Raw genomic sequence first — 22305 nt, 5'->3', positions numbered from 1 at the left:
GTTCATTTGACGACTGTGCGATGTACGTAAGCCGTTAACAAGTAAGCTAGGTGGATGTTCTGTATTATTTTGCAACTTCTCTGTAAATCTAAAATTATTTCAAAAAAGAGTTTAAAATTTTTAATGGGACTCGATACCCTCACACCCTCACCCACTCCCCACCCCAACACACACAATCTCCACACCCGGCCCTAAAAACCAGGGGTTTGTCATTTCCTGCACAAACTATTATTCGAGAGTCGCAGCTGAGCTGTTGAGGTTCAATCATTTCATGCTCGTGACATGTGGGCCAAACATGTACCGTCTGGGGTGGACAAAGGAAGGAGACAGGAGACTGTGAGGGCCAGGAGCCCCCTCTCGCCCTCCTAGTCCTTGCCAAGGGCAGAGGACTTAATTTGTCTGACTAGTAACAGTCCAGGTCACTGACCGGGCCACATGTGCCAGGGGCATCCCTGAGGACCGAGAGGTCACACAGCTGATCAAGGCCCTCCTTTCTCCCCACTGCTGCATGAGGGCCAGAGGCAAACAGGGCCCAGCTGCAGTTCGAGCGTCTCTGACTCCCACGGGCACCCCTACGTGTGCCCGCCTGGCCGGCACGTCCCTGGACACTGCTGCTGGCCGGAGGAAGGAAAGGGCCCAAGACACGGATCAAGCTCAGGGGGTGTGGGAGGGCCCCTTGGGCTGTGAGCCTATCACTCACTTCAAGCAGCTCTGACCAGAGAGGCCTATATTGGGGTGCGAGGCCCTGGGCCAGCTCGTAATTCTCCTTTGCTGCTGTCCCTTTTCTGATCAGGTACTTCGGAGACCTAGAGGTGAGCAGCAGGTTGGCAGAAGAGACACCCACAGTTTTGGACCCTCCTGACAAATACCACTGACTCGTGACTCATCGTGCACAGCCTAGCACGTCCCATCGAAACAGGAAGGTTGTCTGGGGCGGGGGTAAGACGGGTGGGCAAGGTCTGGCTGGAGAGGGGGTGTGACAGCAGTCTGGGCAGCAGCCCGGGCAGCCCAGCCCGCTGGGAATCAGGGGCGTGGCCCCGTGGGGTTGGAGCCAACATTTACAGAAACATCCCTAGCTCCACGCTGTCTTCAAGCCTCATTCCACACCCCATGGAGAGCACTGCGGGGGGTGATGGGTGGGTGGAGCCATCGAAAGGGCACGGAGAAAATGACATTTTGACATCGAAGTAAGAACCGGATTTTGGTTTCGGGAAGATAAACTGGGTCTACACATTTTGCCTTTCTCTCTTCAAATCTTGTTGAAATGACCAAAGAAATAAAAAGTAAGCCAAATGAGAAATCTGTTGCAGTCTTGAAATACAAGGAAGGATGACATCGACGAGCCAGAAATTAAGAATTCCTAGACGATCTGAAACAAATGGAATTGGACCGAGCTGTACGGACCGAGGAGAAAGCTATGAATGTTAGACATCCGGCCATGGACTCCACTGTTTCCTCTCTCCCAACAAAAACCGGCTAGAAAATGGCAGAGGAGACTACCAACCAAAGGAAAAAATGTCCAGAAATAAACTTTAAAACAAATGTATGGAGATCATTTGAAGCAAATTATGCAATTTCACTAAAATACAAAAAAGAGGGTTTAAAATCAAAGGAGAGAAATTTTACTTCTCTTAATAAGCAGACGATACTGTAAAGACATTGATTCTCCCCCAATTATCAATATGTAAAATGTAAGTTCACTCTAAATCTTAAGGGGGTTCATTCTGGAATTCAACAAATTGATTTAAAATTACATCTGGGAGAACAGGTAAAAAAATTGCTAAGAAGTTTTGAAAAAAGAAGTCTAATGAGAAGGGACCTATCCTGCCAGGAAGCCGCATGAAAGCGGTGAGCAGATCAGCAGGACAGAACACGGTCCAGAACATAGGATCAAGTACATGCGAGAATTAACGTCTGCTCAAGATGGCATCTCAAACAGTGGGGAAGAATGGGTCATTAAACAAATGTTGATGGAAGGATTTACTATTCGCTTGAGGGGGGATTTGTTTAAAACCTTACCCAATATTATGTATAAGAATAAGTTTTCGATGGATTAAAGATTTAAACAAAAAAAATTTCCATAAAGATACTAGAGGAAACACAAATCATTGTTTTACAATCTTGGAGTGAAGAAGTCCTCTCTAGGGTGATACAAAAGCCTGAAAAGAAAGGAAACTATTGGCAGACATATACTAAATTATACTAAAAATTAAAACTCCTGATTAGGAAAAGACATTATGAAAAAGATGAAAGACAATAAGCTGGGGAAAGAGGATTTGGGAAAAGGATGATAAAGTAATATCTTTAACACAGAAAGAATTCCCCCCACCCCAAAAGCTGTGGCTCTACTCTCGGCAGGCGTGCGGCCTCGGGTGGGGCTTGTCACCTGTAAACACAGAAGCGAAGAGCAGTACCTCTCACAGGTGTGAGCTGTATGGCAGGAGGATCACATGAGATGCTGTTTGTAAAGCACTAAGGCCAGAGTCTGAGCAAAGCAAGGAAATCATCAGACAGACAACCAGAGAGTATGATCCACGAAGTTCACTGACCGCAACACCGTTTACAAAAAGGCAAGGAAACACTGGGAAGCCACGCCCACGTGCTCAAGCACAGGCAGCCAGAGGGCACCCATTCCAGGGGACACTAAGCAGTACTGGGCTTAAAAGGATGAGGCAGATCATCCTTTTTTTTTTTTTTACAGACAACGATGTCCACAAATTCAGGACATATTCATTCATTCATTCATGCAAAGTATCTACTAAAAGTCTAGTATGTGTCAGGCACTGTTCTAGATACTGGGCATAGAGCAGTAAAGAAGCCAGAAGTCCCCCAGTAACGCTAGTTGGGGGATCAAAAGATAAAATGTTTAGTAAAATATATCGTGTGTCGGCCGGTGACAAGCACCAGAGAAAAACGCAGAGGAGGGAGAGGACAGGCGAGTGGGGGGAGGGCGGGTTACGACCATAAAGGGAGTGTGCGGTGAATTTTAAAAGGCCTCACTGAGAAAGTGACGTTTGAACGTTTTTAAATATTTATGCTCACATGGGAACACACATAGAAGTGCAGGATATCCATTTGACAGTTTAGAGCGTCATTGTACAGCACTTTTACTCTCTACTATTTGTACTCGTCTTCTCAATTTCTTTTAAATTATGATGGACAATGTTTATGAACAGCACAGCATTTAGGGAGAAAACTGAAAATGAACTTCCACAGAGCAGCTCTTCAAGGATGGCTCACCACCAGGTGTTACAGACGTAGGAGTTTGGAGTCGGATGCCCGGTGCTGTAGCGCCACCTGGTGGCCACTTCCTAACTGCTCAATCTCCTTCCCTACTGAGAAAAGGAAGCAAAGGAGGCAGGACGCATGACTGTATCACACCCACGTGCCCCGGGGACAGGCACTGGAAGGGAAACGCGCAGACACACACGGTTTGGTTGTCTGGGGTGGCAGGCCACGGTGCGGTGGGGGTCACTTAGCTTAGACGGTCAATCACGGTTTCATCATGACGCGTCATTTCTCGATGGGTAACTGCAACGGAGCCGTCAGTCCAACGGGACAGCTGAAGGTACTCTCGCAAGGGACAGAAGTGGAGTGAGAGGTGGCTAAGCAACACAGATCTATGACCCAGGCCGTGTGCACATGAGTCCTCAAAAAGGCTAGGGTTCACGGAGGGGCGGGACCTCGAGTCATACGGTGCTGGGAAGAGAAGGTGTCTTCCCCAATGGGGCTGCCTGGGGGATGAGGTCCCAGGAGTCTGGCTGGGACAAGCAGCCGCAGCCCTGCCCTCAAATGATTAATCACTAACTGAGCATGTGCACAGACCACTAAACGAGTGCCTCCTGGCCAAAGCCCCAAGGTGACTGAGGCGTACCCATGAGTGACCGGGAAGCGACACTGACCACACTGAGGACTCTGCCTGGAATACTCAGCCCCTCGCCTCCGTCCGTCAGGTCCCCAGTCTGCACCAAGTGCTGCTCCTCAGAGTGCCCTCTGCTCAGCTCGCTGTAGCATCTGTCACTCTGACAGGGAACCGCTGTTCTCCCTGCTAGACCAGGAACCACACAAGGTGAGTCACGCCTACCTCATGCACCCTCAGAAAGCTGGGACGTGGAAGTCCAGAGTTCTGGGTTTGAATCCTGAAAGTGTCTTGCCGTTTCAGAATCCAAACCCTGGGGATACAGGTCTGTCCTCACCTCCTGGGAGCGTCACCTAACAGCCTCAGCAGGCACTCAGGAGTACTGGTGGGTGCCAGACACCTGTCCAAGTACTTTATATGTCTTAAGTCCCTGAATGGAGGCCACCTCTGTGGAATAAGTGTTGATCACAGCGCCCAGCACAGGGTAAGAGCTCAAATGTTATTCTACCCCTTTTCCAACACAGCACCCAGTGCAGTCTGATGCGTTCCCAATAAAAACAAATGACTACTCCCTTAAACCGCTATGGAAAGGGCCAAGCTTACACCACCCTATCAGCGCCCCAGCCACCTAATTCTGCAAAAAAAAAAAAAAAGGCTCAAGGACTTCAAGGAGAGAGGCACTCTGGCAGGTGCAAACACCCCTGCAGGCCTGGGGTGGGGAGGAGGGGGAGGGAAGGAGCAACAATGGGCTCAGGTTCAGGTTCATCTCAAGCAGGACATGGGAGGAAGTGGCCACCCCAGAAGGCTTCAGCTAAAAGCGGGTGAGACTTGACTTAACAATCCCTCCAGCGCAGATCCCTTCCTGGGCTCCCTCCTTTCCACGCACCCAGTCAGAAATCGCCCCATCTGAAGATCCCACCCTACGCTGGCTTTGCATTTGCTTCCTCTCTCCCTCCACTCCCAAGAGGTCAGGGCCACGGCCCTCACAGTGGAAGCCCAGGAGACAAGGTGGTAAAGGGAAGCTGGGTGTGAGGGGAGGAAGGGGGCTTAGAGGCACCCAATCCACTAAGAATCCCAGGCCCTGCCTTCGGGACAGCGTGTCCTGTGATGGGAGTGTGCAGTCCCTCTGTCAGCCCCTCCCCCATCAGGGCCCTTGGAAGTGGCTTCCGGCCAAGGAAGAAGAGATGTGCAGACTAGAACAGGTACCAAACAGGTACCGAAGCATCACTCCTGGAGAACACTGGTGGCCCCAGCCGCCCTGCTGTCTCTCACAGCCAGGTGTAAACAGGGACTGGTTCATCTCTTCCCTTCTCTTCCACTCTCTTTTCCAGTCTCGCTGTAGATTTCACTTCCTCTGGGAACCCTTCCGTGACCCTATGTCACATCCTTCTCCTTCTGGCTTTTGGAGCAGACTTCTCCATAACACTCACTGTATTTGTCATGCATTGAGTTCACCTTCCTGCCTGGACTTGCCACAGCTGTGGCCACACTCAGCTGCCTCTCCAAGATGTCCAGTGAGAGGGTCATGCAAACAGCGTCAGGAGCTGGCCTCACTCCACTTGCTTCCCATACCCAACTCTGAGGTTACGATGGGGCAGAGTCTCTCTCCTGATCACGTGGGCAGGTGCTGCTGTCTACTCATGTTTAGGTTCAAGAATGAGGTGCCCAAAAGTGGAAAGGAATCAGATGTTAACACAACGACAGACTAAATCTTTGTCTTACCAAAAGGAAACTTTAAGTCTCCTTGCTTCAACAGTGACATTTATAAAGACAATCTTAAAAGAAACAAATAACAGAAAAGAAGGTGTAGTTACTGATCTGGGTTGTTTCTTGATATTTAATTATTTTAAAATTATATTTTATTGGACCATCTGTTTAAACTGCAAAAGCAACATATCCTTATTGCTATTAGCCAAATGCAATAGGGTGGGTGCACAAATAAAAAGCCATCAACCCACCTTTCGCCCAACGCCAGCCCTCTTCCACCCACCAAGGGAACCACAGTGAGCAGCCAGGAGGGTTTTCCTCCAAGCCTTTCTGCCAAGCAATACAAATGCATATAACCAAGCGGGATTCACACCAGAGACCGAGGTCATACCTTCCAATGCCTCCGGAGCCCAGGAAGATCATGTCACTAGTGAAGTTGCATGCATAATAGAATGACAGACGGAGCCTATGACTAACTACACCACTTAAAGCCTTCCATTGTGAACATTTTTAAAGCATTCAACTGGCCATCCAAAGCATCCACGGGGGAGATTAGATGGCGATCCTTGGGCAGGGTAGCAGAGTTGACAAGAGTTCAGATTTCGGTGCCCTGGTCACATCCTGGGCCCAGTGTCTGACAGCTGGGTGACTCTAAGAAAGTTATTTAGTCTCCGTGCTTCGAATTCCTCCTCTAAAAAAGGTGATCCAGTAGTACCTATCTTGTAAGTCCATGCAAGAAGAGAATAATTTAGAGCACTTAGCACTGTGCCTGGCACCCCATATTATCTGTCACTGTGGGCCACCAGTTTGCAACCCCTGCTAGAGATGTTATTCTGCAATTTGTTTCTAAACCTGACAATATATTGTGGCCTTCTCTCATCCAAGTATAGAGAGCTGGCTCTTTTTTAGTAGTTACGTAACGTGTCACCAATGGTTGCTACCATTCCTTCCACCTTTTCGCCACTACAAATGGTGGTACAAGAAACAGCTTTGTATGACTTTTGCAATAGTGCTTTATTTCTGCAGGAGAGACTCCGCGAAGTGTGCCGCTGTGCTCCCTTGCAGCTCAGTGTGGCTAAGCTCTGCTCGGTGAGATTTAATGTTAGTGCCATGTGAGACTTTTGAGAAGTGTCTGAAAGATAAAGGACACGCCCTTCTTTCCTCCTTTTTCTTTCCGGCTTCTGGAATGCAGATATGATGACTGGAGCTCAAGGAGCCATTTATAATCAGGAGGCAATGTGCTACGGATGGCGGCAAAATACAAGGAACCTGGGTCCATGATGACTTTGATTCCATCACACCGACCACAGACCGCCCACCTCTTTCCTTTTTCATGAGAGGATATGACCCTTATATGTCTAAGCCACTGTTATTCAGGGGTAATCTACTATGTGCAACCAAATCTAGTCCTAAATAACACACCTTTTGGTCCCCGAAAGTCAAAAGTGAACCTTTATTTCTCTTTCTGTAACACAAACACATGACCTAAAGGTGGGACACTTACTTCCCCGCTCTCCCATCCTTTCTGCTAAAGCCTTACGTTTCATAGAGATGGTTTGTAATTTTTATTTTCGGCCTATATGTTTTCCCATACAGTAGTTCCTTCTCTGTTGCAAAAAATTATTACTAATTTAACGCACGATAAAAATTCCAACTCGCAGCAGCAACATCCACTGAGATTAAACCGTTTACACCAGAAGTCCACTGCTCCCGCCTCCTGAACTCTTCACGTCCCTGGTCCCAACATCTCTGCTCTGCTTTACTGTCCTTCGGTCAGAGAACTTCGCTGGGTGTTTTCCTCAGGTACATTTAATAGGTAATGTGTGTTTTATGTCCTCACATGTCTGAAATGTCTTTCTTCTGCAATGACCCGTGAGTGACACCGTGGCCGGGTACACAGAGGACTGCAGCCCCCTCCCTCCGACGGTCAGGAGACAGCGGCCCACCGTCTTGCAGGCTCCAGGGCTGCACAGGCAAAGCCCAGTGACAGTCTAATTCTCTTTCCTTTGAAAACAACCTGTTCTTTTTTCCTACAAAATTTTAAGAGTTTTCTCTTTCTTCTTGAAGCTTAGGGATTTTACTAGAAAATTAGGTCTGAAGTGTTGGTCTTCGTATGAGCTAAATGAATCGTGCATCTAAAGAATCAAATCTTTCTTCAATTCAGTTAAATTTTCCTCTATTATTTTTCTAATACCCCTCCAAGTATTCCTTTTTCTCCTTCTGGAACTCCCATTATTCCCATGCCAGGTCTCCTGGATGAGCTCTCCGAGTGCCTCGCATTTTAATCCATTATTTCCATTTCTTTTTGTTACTCTTCTGGATTGTGAGGCATTTCTTCTATTTGATCTTCCAAACCATTCATTTCAGTTCTACTGATTTTTAAATTCAAGAGCCATGGTTTTTAGTTCCGGAATACTTCTGGTACACTTTAATCTTGTCCCTTTGGAAGTTTTCTCCTTGTCACTAAAGTTCTTAGGCATCATCTCCATTAATCGTAACTCAAAGGAGCCACCGCTCCGAATGTGAAGCCTGGCTTCTGTCCCTCCTACAGCCAAGTCCCTGCGAATGTGCCGTCATTTGCCTTTGCCTGTGGGAGGATGAAGGTTCTCACGTCCCGCTGATGGCAGACTGCTGGAGCTTCTACAGCTATAATAAGCGGCCCTGGATGGCCACACGGCCTTTGTTCAAGGGGACCCAAGTGAAATGGGCTGGCAAACTGTGATCTTCCCGCTGAGAAGTGGGGCACAGATCCTTTGCCTTTTGGTCCCCTGGCGATGACAGGGGACAGGCAGTCCTCTCGCAGCTGCATGGACTGGGAGCGATTCTGCACAGGTCCCGTGGGATCAGCAAGATCAGGCAGTCCCTCTGCGGGCTCAGGCAGTGAGGAGGCAGCCTCACTCCCTCTCGTGGAACCCAGTTCTAATCAGATCAAAAGCACAGGCAGCGGAGAGGAACGAGACTGACCTGCAGTCAAACCTCAACCTGGCTCCTTACCTGCTATGCGACCTCAGGAAAATTCCTTATCTGAGTTTCAGTTTTCTTGCACGCGCTTACCATTAAACCAACAGTTGTTTCCAGCTTCCTCCTTAGGGGAACCAACCCCACTGATAATGAAGTTTTGGGGAACTTGCTTCTTCTTAGCACTATATGAATCACTTGGACTGTAGTTAATCACACAGAATCAAGGAAGACTGGACCCCTGGCAAGACAGCACCAGAAACTTCACCTTCTGCCTCTTTTGTGATACTGCGTCGACAGAGGGTAAGGCTACCAGAAGAATCTGAAAAATACTGCAGTATTTCAGCTCTTAACATTTTTGTGACTGCTCCTACCTGACTAGAATCTTCTACTATTCTTCTAGGCAAACATTCTCTGCCTCTCCTCATACTTTTTACGTTATCTCAAGACCCAAGGGCCATGGCCACAGGTGGGATGGATGCTGGGAGCCATGGAGATTCCGTGTTGCTTTCAGTCTAGTAATATTCATTGTGTAAAAGGTTTTAAGCAAGGCACTGCACAGGATACAATAATGAGCAGGGCACAGCTCTTGCCTTAATGTCTAGTCAAGGAGATAAGACAATAGGTAAGGGGGGCGTCAAAAAGCAGGACGTGACGCAGAACGTGGCCTGGGCCTCGAGCGGAGGTTACGACAAGTGTCATGGAAGTTTAAAGGAAGGAGAGCTCCAGAGAGCTGGGGAATGCAGAAAAGCATTCTTAGAAGAGGTGCCAAATGGGGAGGGCAGAATCTCAGGGAGCAAGAACGGCAGGCGGGAAGGGAGGAGGTGGCGGAGGGTTTTTTGACCAGTAGATTATAGTCTCTTGAAGACAATAATCAGTTCATTCATCTTTGTATTCCTTCGCCCCGTCCTCCTATGGCCAAGTGTAACCTACACAATGAGGTGGCCCTTTCTGATGAAGGGTCAGTAGCAAGGGCAGCCAAAGTGAAGAGAGGAGAGGGGCCTGTGGGGACGGACAGGGGCCTGATGTTGAGAGAAAGGTTCCCCAAGTAACCCTAGCTGCTGGAGAGGCAGACACAGAGTATCTGTCTTCTGTCTGACCAATGAGAGCAAAAAGGTGACAGCATGACATGGTAGCAACAAGAGGTTTTGCACAGGAGGAGGTAGAGAGAGAAAGAAAAGAATAAATGGTCGATACAAGAACCGCAGAGAAAACCCCAGAGCTTAATGTAGCAAGGAGCCCTCGAAACGCCCTCTGTGTGTGTGGCTCGCGGAGGATGCCTGAGGTCCCCAAAGTCACACGGCAGCTCGTCAGCCCAGCAGGCTCTGTTCGGTACAAGGTTTCTCTGCAACCCTGTACCAGCGTGTGCCTTTGGGTGCCCATACCATGGCCCTCTGCTCACGAGGGGACATTTCACTAAAGTCAGTGAACCGACTTACCGGAAATAAACATTACGCTTCGTGATCTCAGGCCAAGAGGATAAACGCCCCCAGCACATCTTCTCCAAAGAGCAGCAGCTGTAAAAGCAGGGGAACAACTCGACTTCCATCAAGGTTCCATATGCTTAAGACCTGATTTCCAAAGCTCAGCAAGGTCAGACGAACCACAGTGCTACGAGATCTGATTTCAACCTGTTCTTTGAAATGTCAAATACTTTTCTCATAGATCGATATTTGATATCATCAGTAGCAAAGCCAGGTAGCAAAGCCTGTCCTAAAATCACTGAAATCAACGAGCTTCTTTGGTGGCTACTCTCCTTTCCCACTATGTTTTGGATACATGCCCAGCTTCACCGCCACCACTCTGTCCCACACTTCATGCTCCAGCGACAAGGAAACCAACTCAAGCACAGGACGCTGACTGGACCGCTTGAAGTGCACCCCCCTGGCCACCTGCTCCTCAAAGCCAGGCCTCTGCTTGGGGTGCCCCCTTCTGTTACGACCTTGAGCCACAGCTCACCAAACCTTTAGATCCTTCACTACCGATAGTTGAAAAAAAATTAAGCAAGAATCTCTTACATATATTTATTTGTAAATATGTTTTAATGTACCGATATGGTAGTCACATTATAAAAAAGTACAAATGATCAAAGAAAGATAAAATAAATGTTAACATATTTTATTTTATTCATCAATAATACAGCAACTTTTGTTGTCATTAATAGTTTTAGTGAGAGCAACGTGACTTACACGCTTCCTTTTTTTCAGTGTTTTCAGCAATTTTTTTATGGAAGTGAAATATGTGTATATGCAATATAAGTGAGAGGTCAGAGAATTCTCACGAAGTGAACACACCCATGTGACCGCACGCACACGGAGACAGCACTGGCAGCCCCGGAAACCTACGGTGCCGCTTCTGTCACCGCCCGCCTCCCCAGGGCGCCTCTGCTGTACCGGCTCAGCGTAGTTCTGTTTGAACTTCGCATGAATGCAGTCACACTGTACGTAATCATTTGCATCTCGGTGGACATCGTGTCTGTGAAACTCGCCCTGATTGTCATTGACTCTTCCTGACGACGGCTTTCTTCCACTGAGGGAGCTGCCCTGTATCTGTCCATCGTCTCCACTGCAGTCGGCGCCGCAGTGACCATGCCTGAGCGTGCCCCCGGCACACACGGGTATGCCTTTCTGCTGGGCTGATACCTAGCAGGGGATCTGCCAGGTCACACAGTAAGTGTATGTCCAGCTTCGGTAGCTGATGCCAGTTTTCCAAATGAGGCTAAACCAACTGACACTCCGCCAGCAGGGTATGACAGTTCTGGCTGCTCCACATCCTCACCAGCACTTGATACGGTCTTTTTTTTTTTTTTTTTTCATTTTAGCCATTCTGGTGGGTAAGACGTCTCAAAGTATTACAAACACCTTTAAAGATGAGGACAGTGAAATTAAGTGCATCGCTCAAACTCACAAACCTAAGGTAAGTCAGAGCAGGGACCCAGGTCTTCTGACTCCAAAAAAAAGCGCAGTTTCCACTTGTAGAAAATAGTGTTTCCAGCAGGAACACCCCAACAAGAGGCCGCAGCAGAACGGGCTTGCGCACTATGCTGATCCCAACACTGCACTCGCGACAGGCAAGAAGGAATAAAATGATCTATCACCCCGACTCTGAGACAGACACATGGAAGTCCAGATAGACATCAAGCATTAACAGTATGCTGGCTGCTTTTTTTTTTTTTTTTTGGTCTATATACTTTCTTATTTTCTACAATTAACATTTAGTAATACAAATGGTTTTTGAAATTGAGAAATGATTTGCATACCATTAAATGCGCCCTTTTAAACTGCAGAACTCAGCAGTTTTTAGCATACTCACTAAGCTGTGTGACCAGCACCGTTATCCAGAACCTTTCCAGCACCCTTGGAGGAAACCCTGCTCCATCGGCACTCACTCCACTCCCTGCCTCCCTGGCGGCCACCAACCTCCTGTCTCTATAGATTTACTTCCACACGGAATCGTGCAGCACGGGGTCTTTTGGGTCTGGTTTCTTCTATTGTTTTCAAGGCTCATCCATGTTGTAGCATGAATTAGTACTTCATTTTTTACGGCTGAATAACACTCGACCATATAGACACATCACATTTTATTTAACCCTTCATCAATTACTGGATATTTGGGTTGTTTCCATTTTGGCTATCATGAATAATACTGCTATGAACATGCAGGAACAAACTTCTGTGTAGAAGTATATTTTCAGTTCTCTTGGGTATATACCTAGGAGTAGAACTGTTAGGTCATACAGTAATGACGTTCAATTTTTTGAGGAACTGCTAAGTTGTTTTCCAAAGAGTGCACTGTTTCACGTTCCCACCAGCAATGTGCCACCCTGCAGAATGAAGGTGCCAGGCATCCCTCTGCAGGTCAGCTGCAGAAGATGGCACCCAGAGAAATCACCCTACCAGTGGTCCCAGGTGGAATGTATAACAACCTCTTAACATTGTATTTTATCCACTGGAAAACCCACGTCCAGACGTATTGGGGTCGTGGATCTTGCTGTCAATCTCTCACCCTTCGCACCTGCACAGCTCTCTTTGGAGTGCAGAGTGTTCACGTGCATGATCTCCGGTTTGAACAGGAATCCTATTCCTGCCTTTTCTGATATGGTTTTATGTATCTTCTCTCAGTGATCGTTTCGCATTTATAATCAGAATTCTATTTCATAATCATAATCGCAACAATCGTTTAGAAATAATTTTACACTTGCGTGGTTCTACTCCCACGGCCAAGCCTTTCTGACTCTGACTTGCCCATTGGTGGCCTTTTATTTTGATTCATCTCTCAGATGCCTTCTAGCGATTCTTCCCCCAGAAATGGTGCATGGCTATAGCAAAAGCTACACACGAGGTGTGTTCTTGCGCGACTGAAATGAATTTCTGTTTCTATCAAATGTGAACTAAAACTTGGCTGAGTATAAAATTCTTGGGTCACAACCCTTTTGGGTACCGCTCCACTGCCTTCTGGCGCCTATGCGTAGCCAAGTCCAAGCCCAGCCTATTTTTTTTCTTTGATTTAAAGATTATTTCTGCCTGGATGCTAATGGTATACTCTCGACGTTTAAAAAATACTCAACCTGGATACTGTTTTAAGTGTTAACTAATTTGTTAGTTTTGCCTGGTTCACGATGAGCCCTTATAATTTACAGATTCAGGTCCTTCTGCAGCTCAGGAAAATTGAGGATCCCTTCTCTTCCATTTGTTCTGGTTTCCAAGCTGGCCCATCATCCTCATCTGGGGTCACCTTCATCGCCTTCCTGTCCCTTCTGAGATCGGCAGCTTATCCTCCTCCTGGCTCCTTGACGCTCTGCAGTGCCGCGAATTTCAGGTGCTGGCATTACGTGACTTGCTTCCTTACGTTCTTTAAGGCCTCAAGCTCCTTTTCCTCGTCATCTCATCTTTCAGAGCATCTATAACTTCTCTGAGAGGACAACGAAGGGTGCTTGAAATTTATTTCAGTTTACTGAATAAAGGTCTGGGAACTCTCTTCCCGAAGCCTGCTCTTGCTCTATGTCTCGCACGCTTTGTTTATTTCCCTTTACACGGCTGGATCTTTTCAGTGGGTCGTCTCTTCGTTTTTCTATTTGTTCATTCTTAAATGAGGACAGATGAGTCCTGGCCTGATATCTACCCAAAAATAGTGTGGATGGACTCCCTTTGGTCGCCTCTCTATTTACTCTAATAGAGTCAAACGTTCTTGGACGGGCCAAGGGCTAGCACCATGTCCATCGTTCAACTGTGACCACTCCAGTAAACAACTTCTCTTGCCTCGGCTTCCTACTATAAAACCGGAAAGTTGAGCTAATCTTTAAATGTCCTTTAGCTCTACATTTTTATAATACTCTTATACATCATATAAAGTTTCAATAGTCTGAAATTAAATATCAAGATTTTGCTAAATATATGCATAAACAAGCAATACCCTCTTTCTTTAGAAAGACTGTATTTCAAATTAAGTGAACCAGAAATAGCAAGTTCAACAAACAGACTTCCTGTGATTATATATAAGAAAAAAGAGAAGTATAAATAATTTTCCAAGAGCCAGAAGAGTACATGCCCCCGGGATATGCTGGGTATGAAATGTTTGCAAGAAGGTACAAGCTACACACAAGCAACTGACAGCTCCTTCTCCCTGCCAGTCTTGCAGGCGCCCTGTCAATCCCGGGGCCTTCAGTCTTGTCTAAACCCTGAAAACCAGGCGGGAAGGCTGTGGTAACTGGCCGTGTCCTCGCAGGACCTATCTCCCCACAGCCCACAGACACTGCAAGGGATAACACTGATGGAGAGCTTCCTGTTGGCACATGCTGTGGCACGCACTCTACACGCATTATCCCACTGAATTCCCCCAACCACCTGACGGGCGACTCAGTCCCCATGGTCTCTGGCTCTCCAACATGTCTTACTGGATACGCCAAGAATGCGGGGTCCTGACACCTTGACCTGGCCACTTCTCAGGACTGTGTTTGCAGTGAGCAACCTTGAATGATGGGTCAACATCTCCCTCAAGGACAAAGAGCAGGCTTGCTTACTGCCGGCCATGAAGCTGCAGGCTCCCCAAACTCACAGTTTCTCAGCTGTGATACGAAAGCGCGGCATCCACCTGAGCCCACGGTGTCACCCCCGTGGGACCTGGGGGAAGGGAAACCGACACACATGCTCATCTTCACGCCTTTGTCTCTGACTCGGGAATTATGCAGACAAAAAGATAGGAAGAAGACAGGGAAAGTTCTCCCTCGCAATTCCCCGCCTACCTGAGTCCTGCGTCACCCCCGTCTCCTAGACGCCCCTGTAGTCAGCACACACCTTCCCATCTTTAACTGTTTTTGTCCTTTACCTCAAACTCGTCGAGACTCCACTGCAGTATGTGGTTAAGCGTATCGATTCTTTTCAGCGTTGAAATCCAAATGCCCAACAACGTAATACTCATTCCTTCCCTTGCTGCTGTGCAACTCCTCACGTCTCATGAATCAACTTCCTGTGTAATTAGCAACAAAGTCGCTTGTCGGTCATTCATATATTTTCCTGCTTTCACCCAAGCACCATATGGGATTAATAAATTAGTGCTTTACGATAAATTTTGAAGGTTCGGCCATTTATAATCCATGTAATACTGGGCTCCGCTTCAACTATACTGAGGCTCCACAGCCAATAAAACTGTTAAGCATGGCCAGTAATGGTGAGGCTGGCCCCCGACAGCCATCCTCCCCTTCTTCTTCTGTAAAAGAATTTCTGGTTTTTAGGAGGATGCATGGCTTTCTGAATACACATCATATTTCCAAGCTTCCCTTACTGCTAGGTGTGGCCACATGACCACAATCAGACCAATGAGATGAAAAAAGAGTCATGTGCAATTCATTGAAAGTAGCCCTCGAAAGCTGGAATGCAGGTGCAAAGACTAGAGTTCCAGCAGCCACTTCGGGCCATGAAGTGACCTCAGATTTTGGAGCCAGTCCCAAGATCACCTCGTGATGGAACAAGATAGAAGGTCTCTGACCATGTAAGCTACATACCTACTCTGAGCTGGTTATGTCCTGACTTCTCACACATAAGAAACGTCTGTCACATCTATGTCTTTGCTATTTTTTTTTTCTGTCACTCACACCCCAACCTACAGAAATGGGTCCCTCACAAGGAAAGGAATAAGAGTTAAATGAGAATATCTATCACGACAGATGTCCATTTTTATATTCTCACAACAAAGCGCTGTTTTTACATACAGCAGGCAACTCAAATGTTTGCTGACATGAATAAGAATCTGGAAGAATGATGGCCATTTCATTACTTTTAAAAAAATTTAACCTTTTTACCAATTTATTTTTCCAGATGCACATCACTCCTTTATCAAGTTTTACAGAATATCTCATTGGAACTGCATTAAATCTTTACCAACATTACTGTCACTATTAACTATGTCCAGACGTCTCTGGAAAGGGCCAGAAATTGATTAATTCCTTCAAAACACATTTAATAAGAGGCTATTCTGTAGCAAGCCTTGTCATAAAAATCAGACTTTGGAGTTAATAAATAAACATTAGGTAAATAATTTGCAAAACAACCTCTCCTGGTGCCCACCAAAATCCTCAGGAAAGCAGAAGAGATGAAAATCTACATCATCACTAAAGACTAAGGCTAACGTGCTTCTCTGTCCTCATCACCTCCGGGTGTTGATTCAGAATCTTCCTGCCTCTCATCTTCACAGCCAATAAAACTCCTCTGATCAAGGTTCCTGGGCCTGGTGCTTTTTCATTTTCTATCCGGTAATGTTTTCTGTGTTTCTCCATCGCCATGCTTATCCTCAAGTCTTTTTACCAGTAGATCTGGCTTTCTTCCCATTTGGTGGTGTTCACATAGCTGAATCTGTTATTGCTGAAGTTCTTTATTTTGTACATTTGCTGTGCTGGTGGAGTTCAGTCCAGTGGTGATTATCTGCGGAGGTACTCAGGCGATGATGGTGTCATCATCATCACTGTCACTTATTGAACCATTACTCTGTGACATTTGCTAAGCACTTTACCCATATAATGTACCACTGAGATCACCTTAGAATAATTCTCTAAGGTGGGTATGGTTATCAAACCCATTTAACGTGAGAAATCTGAGGCCCAAAGAGGTCAGATAATTTCTCAAAGGAGAAATTATTACACAGTCAACACAAGTACCCTCGCTGGCTATGGTAGTGAGTCCCTGGGTGAGGATCTGAAGCCATCTCAGCCTGCCCCCTATTCTGAACCATTTCTTTATGTTCCATCCCAAGAGAGCTGAACAGCATTTTACATTCTGTTCTGGTACACATACTCCCATCTATCCATCTGCTCCCTTCTCTCTGCCTAAGTATTGGGGCTTCTCAACTCCACATAATCCTTTCCTTTTTCCTTTCCTGAGGAACAAATGGCTTACGAGGGTGGTTGGCCCTGGCATTAAGGACAGCTGCTTCCCTCGAGTTATCCCTGATCCTTTCTTCATACTCCTCAGCTTGGCTTTCAGCACCAGGGTCAGTGGCCACCGGGTCTCTGCCTCTGTCCTACATGCTCCCGTCTTTGCGTTCAGGGTAATACTTAGAAAACACATGTTGGATCATAGATCAGTTTCCCACTGGCTGTCTCAGATTAAAGGCTCCTAACTGAGTTCGGTAAACTAATCTCAGCCAGGCCCTTAGGGCTACCAGGGGGACAGACTTGCACTTTTGCCAAACGAGCATCCTCCCTCCCCCAGAAGTCTGGGTTTATATCACGTACTCTAACTCTGAGATCCTACAGCAGCCTCTCCCCTGCTACCGAAGCTCGGGATACACGGGGGACCACGGGCGCACTCCCAAGTCTCGGGGCTCCCACGGTAGATAATCCAGGGGGAGTGGCTTCACCTTTCCAGAACTTCCTCCAACAGTTCTGACAGCTGCCCTTCTTGAGATCTAGACATACATCCTCCCCACCAAGGACCACCGACAGACGGTGTGAGCAGGCTGCTTGGAAAGTTCTAGGGAGGCTAAAGAGTTTACAGCGTCCCTCGGGGTCCTCTGCGCACAGAAGCAAAGGTGACTACGACGGCCTCTCTCGAGGAAGGCTGGCTGTGACATCCGTGAAAGGAAGAGTTCCGACGTGGGGCCGCAGAGCCCTCGGCTTCAGGGGGCGGGGGCAGAGGCCGCAGGGAGGGAGCTAGAGGGGACCCCCATCACCACCGGCAGCTCACACCACCATCTTCCTCCTTCCTCACTGACTCCTCTTGCCCCTTCTGACCGTCCACTGTGTCCCACTCATGCTGGTGCTACCGCAGCCCAGCCAGGAGCCCCCGCTCACACACACAGCCTTCCTGAGCGATCCCACGCCCCTCCCACCACCTCAGGGCCAGCCACTCGACGATGACCCCAAGCCTCTCTCTAGACCAGTGGGGGCATCAGAACCATCTGTGAAAACTCTTCAACACACAGATGACCAGCCTCTCTCCCCCAACCACATAGAGGATTCTGACGCTCCAAAGAGCGAGAACCACTGAGCGGGACCAGACCTCTCTGTGCTCCTGAGCACTGCCTGCAAGCGCCTGAGCTCTAATCCCAAACCACTTTTCCAGGCTCAGTTCCTTCGGCTCATCCTCCGTCCCTTCGCCACGAGCCTCACCCCGCGGCACCACCACAGAGCTCAGCGTCACCCAGCACGCTCTCTCCTGCAGCTCTGTACAGTCTGTGTCCTCGGCCTACGCTCCTCTTCCCTTGGGAAACTGAAAGTCTGTCTTTAAGAGCCTGTGAGTCTGATTCAGTTCCACGAGCTTCCATTCCCACCACTTATCACCCCTAACGTGATGTCATCATCATTTATTTACTCCTATCTGTCAGGTCCGTGGGCTCCTGAGGACAAGGAGTCAGGCCAGTTACACGCTCAGTAAATGTTTACTTCGTGAATGAAAACCGCTAATGAGATCATGGTGTTCTTCCATCCCCTTGAGAAGAAACGGAAGCAATCTTTAAAGCAATAAAAATAAGGCCAACTGCTATCTTGGAAGCCACGGCAGGTTTCAGTGATGATGCTCTGCTGATAGATGGGAGATTTGAAAAAGAGTCAGCAACTGCAGAATTTGTCGGGATTTCCAGCACAGGGGAGGAGAACAATGCCGTGACCACCAGGGCGTGAACATGTATATTAGTGTCGCCTCTGTGCTCGGTGCACCAACCACACCAGCTTGCTGTTACTTCTTGAATTCTCCATACCCTTGGCCCAGCTGGGACCATGACGGATACAGCTGCCACCTCTTCAGCTGTCTAACTCCAACTCATCTTCCCCTGGGAGTCTGTCTCCGACCCTCCTAGCCAGGCGAAACCATCTCATTTACGGTCTCTCAGTACCTTGTACTCCTCTTTTGTAGCCGACATCATCGCTGGAATTTTTACATACTTATATTGTTCTCATTTAACTTTGCTACTAGACCATAAGCTAAAAGATAGCAAGGACCAGACTTGTCTTTTTCCTCTACTGTGGCCCCACACTCAGCATAGTGCTGGCGCTCAGCAGGCCCTGAATAAGAACTGGATTGATAAATGGATGAAGAGATGGATGGACGGATGGATGGACAGATGGACTGGCAGGCAGGTCTGGAAAACGGAGGAACAAGGAAGAAGGCTGCCTTTGATTAATGTACAATACTTTAATATTATCCAGCTCACTTTACTCTGACTCAACCCTCACAAAGCAACCTCAAAGTTTAAAGCTGGGGCTTTCCTACTGAAGAAAGGAGGTGCACACACCGGGTATGTTCCTGTTTACTTGGAAAGCAGGTGCCAAAGCAAATGGCACACCTGGCTTTCTGGCTTCATATCCAGTGATCACTCTGTAATACCAGGCTGCTCTCTCTGTTCCACAAGTATACTGGCTATGTCAATAAAACTAAGTTCCAAAACTCTCTCAGTCCTGAAGAAGCCCCCGAATATCATAATGAAGCCCCCAACATGTGTTGCTAACAGACCACCAGAGGCACTGCCTCTTCTCAGCCAGCCACCATCGCCGGACATCAGAGCTGTGCCTGAAGGCAGGTCTTAGTTCCTCCTCCCACGCAGTCGCCCTGCAGATTCAACGAAGGACCCTGAAGCAGAGGATTTCATCAGAGAGAAATGCTTCTTCGGGGACGTGGTCTCTGAGCCATGTTACATGAGCTGCAGACAGTTGTTGAGAAACTGTAATATGCAAATGGATGTGCTAAAGTCCATGGGTTTTGCTAGGTGGGGAATCAGGACACCCGAGTATGAAACCTTGGCAAAGTCCCCACTCTCATCTGGAAAGTGGGAAGAGTGGACTCAGTGATCTCTAACCTTCGGGATGGACTAACACTCCATCTGGTGAGCACAAAGGCCACAGCAGTGCTCACTGCAAAAGAGTCCAGTGGCTGCTGTACCCAGAGATAAAGTAGAGAAATAAGCTGACGGAGGCAATCAGCATCTTTCGAAAACAGCAAAAGAATGCTGTATATCAATCAGCAAGTAACTGCTAATCTTATCAAAAAGCTCCCCATCAAGAACAAATCCTAATCTTACCTATCAGCCCATCGGCACATGCATCAGTGATCACTGCACTTTCATCATTTACAAGAAAGACAAGGTGTCCCCGTCCCTAGAATGAACCGGCCCTTCACCCGTCGCTCCAAATTGAACTCGATTCCTCCAATTCAATGATCAGGAAATTAAAATAACTAAAACTATGAGAACTATGACAAATCCCCTTTTTCAATGAACCTGTTTCCTCGTCTCTCCTGGGACTCCTCCATTGTGCTCAGAAACCACCCTGAGGCAGCCTGGGCTGTGAGAAAAGGAACCCGAGAAGCTCTTCTCCCATAGCTACATCTTGGGCAGTTTTTTTAACCTCTCTGAACTTCCATTTTCTCCTCTGCACTTCAAAGCCTGTCCCCCTCCCGTGCAGAATCAATAAGAGGATGAAAAAACAGGTGTCAAGAGACTCTGTAAAGTGTTGGAATATTTTATAATGAAGGTACCTCAGATCCAACAGCCTTTTCGTTTTATGACTTCAAAGCAGTCCCTGGGCGCTCACTTCATTTGTTCATTCAGCAAACATTTATGGAGCACCTACTACAGGCCAGACGCCACCTGCCAGGCACTGAGGACCCGATGGTGAGCAAATCAGCCGCAGTCCATGATCTGATAGGACCGCATTACACTGCTCCAAGGGAGACAGACATAACCAACAATTACACCGAAGAACATATCGTTACACCCTGCAGGCCATGCTAACGATTTGGCCTTTTTTTTCTAAGAGAAATTAGAAACCACTGGAGGGTTTTAAGCAGAGGAATGGCGTGTTCAGATCATCCTAGCTGCCTTGCACCAGCCCTGGGCCAGACTTTGAATGTGACAGGAGGAACAAATGCAGACTCCTAACCCTGTGAAGTCTAGCGGGGGAGTCACGAGGAAGTCGCTGCTGGTCGGCAGTGTTATTACATGCTACAGCAGCAGGGCCTTGTGGGAGCCTAATGGGGAGACGATCTATAAATGCTAGTGGACTAAAACTGTTGGAGATATGGTGCCTAGAGGAAAAAAACAACAGAACAAGGACACGAAATAAGAACTAAGAATTAAAGAAATAAGAAATAAGAATTAAAATGGTGACGGTCCCTAATTCCATATAATAGATCTTACTGCCACAAAAAGAGACACAAGTTCTCCTGAATTTATTAAGTTGTTTTCCATAAATATTTAATTATTCAGAAATGTACCAAAAGCACAGACTTCCCTTGACCTAGTTATCAAGCTTATACAAGAGTGCGTGAGAATTACTGTAACCAATAAACACGAATTTAATTATGTGCATTATTCTTTCTTTCATCTCCAATAAGATGATCTTCAAAAAAAAACTCTGACTGTTGAAGCCAAATATTTAATTTTGCTTGATTACTCAAGTAATTGTCTTAACCCTAAAACCTTATAATAAAAATATTTAAATCCTACAGAGGGCAAGTTTAATGTTAGTTCACGTTAGTTCATCTTATTGCATTAGTTCATATTAAACATCCATTTTTACAACACAAGCCCTCGGTTTCTGGACTGGCCGAGACAGGGCCCACCCTCGGGGCGGCTTTGTCCTCCCCCTCACCTCCCCCTGCTGCTGCCACGGGCTTGCGCCTGCTCTCCCAACACAGGCTGAGCTCTGCCTGCCACCCCGGGTGCCCCCCACACACCAACACAGAGCACCCTCAAAGCCCTCTAACGGTGGCTGGGAGAGAACACGACCCTAGCTTTCTAGCTCGCGTTTACCGGGCGCTCACGGTGTGCAGACGACGCTGAGTCCTGTTCTATAGCATCTTCTTGAAGCTCTGTGAGAACCATGAGGCGATTAGTACTATCACACTCCCTGTATCCACGAGGACACAGAGGAGTGGTCACATGCCCAAAACCACGGGGCTCGTGAGTGGCAGAGTCAGGGCACGAACCCACACTGTCCTGACCCCCACGTCTGTGCTTTCGGCGCTGCTCTATCCGCCTCCCCGATGCTCAGAGGTGAATCTCACAATGATCTGAAGCTCTGCAGAAACACCGTAGAAGGATTTGCTGCTCTGGGTCTTCACGGTCTCTCGCTAAGTGCAGGTGAGACAGGCCTGCCTCGTGCCTGCCTCAGGAAAAGCCCTGGGTGCAGGTGATCAGACAAAGCGAAGGCGCTGGTCGCGGTGCTGAGCTGGAAACCGCCTTTGAGAAGAGCTTGTGCGAACGAGGGGGAGGAAACACGTGTGGGCAAACCCAGGGCCCTGGAGTCAACAGGGCCCGTGAGGAACGGGCTTCCTGAGCACTTTGTGACTTCAGAG

At 47.5% G+C, this 22305-nt stretch overlaps 1 protein-coding gene across 1 annotated transcript in view; it reads right to left on the bottom strand.

The window, feature by feature from the left end:
• RALGPS1 (Ral GEF with PH domain and SH3 binding motif 1) overlaps positions 1-15440 on the bottom strand; it is a 229692-nt gene extending 214252 nt beyond the window's left edge. Inside the window, exon 1 of the mRNA XM_025051195.1 lies at positions 14849-15440. The gene's annotated coding sequence lies outside the window, so the exon portion shown is untranslated. The remainder of the gene's footprint in view (positions 1-14848) is intronic.
• Positions 15441-22305: the final 6865 nt, after the last annotated feature.

The sequence above is a fragment of the Pteropus alecto genome, unplaced genomic scaffold (genome assembly GCF_000325575.1).
Source record: "Pteropus alecto unplaced genomic scaffold, ASM32557v1 scaffold67, whole genome shotgun sequence".
Taxonomy (NCBI): Eukaryota; Metazoa; Chordata; class Mammalia; order Chiroptera; family Pteropodidae; genus Pteropus; species Pteropus alecto.
The sequence above is the reverse complement of the archived record's forward strand: the minus strand, read 5'-3'. Positions and strand labels throughout refer to the sequence as shown.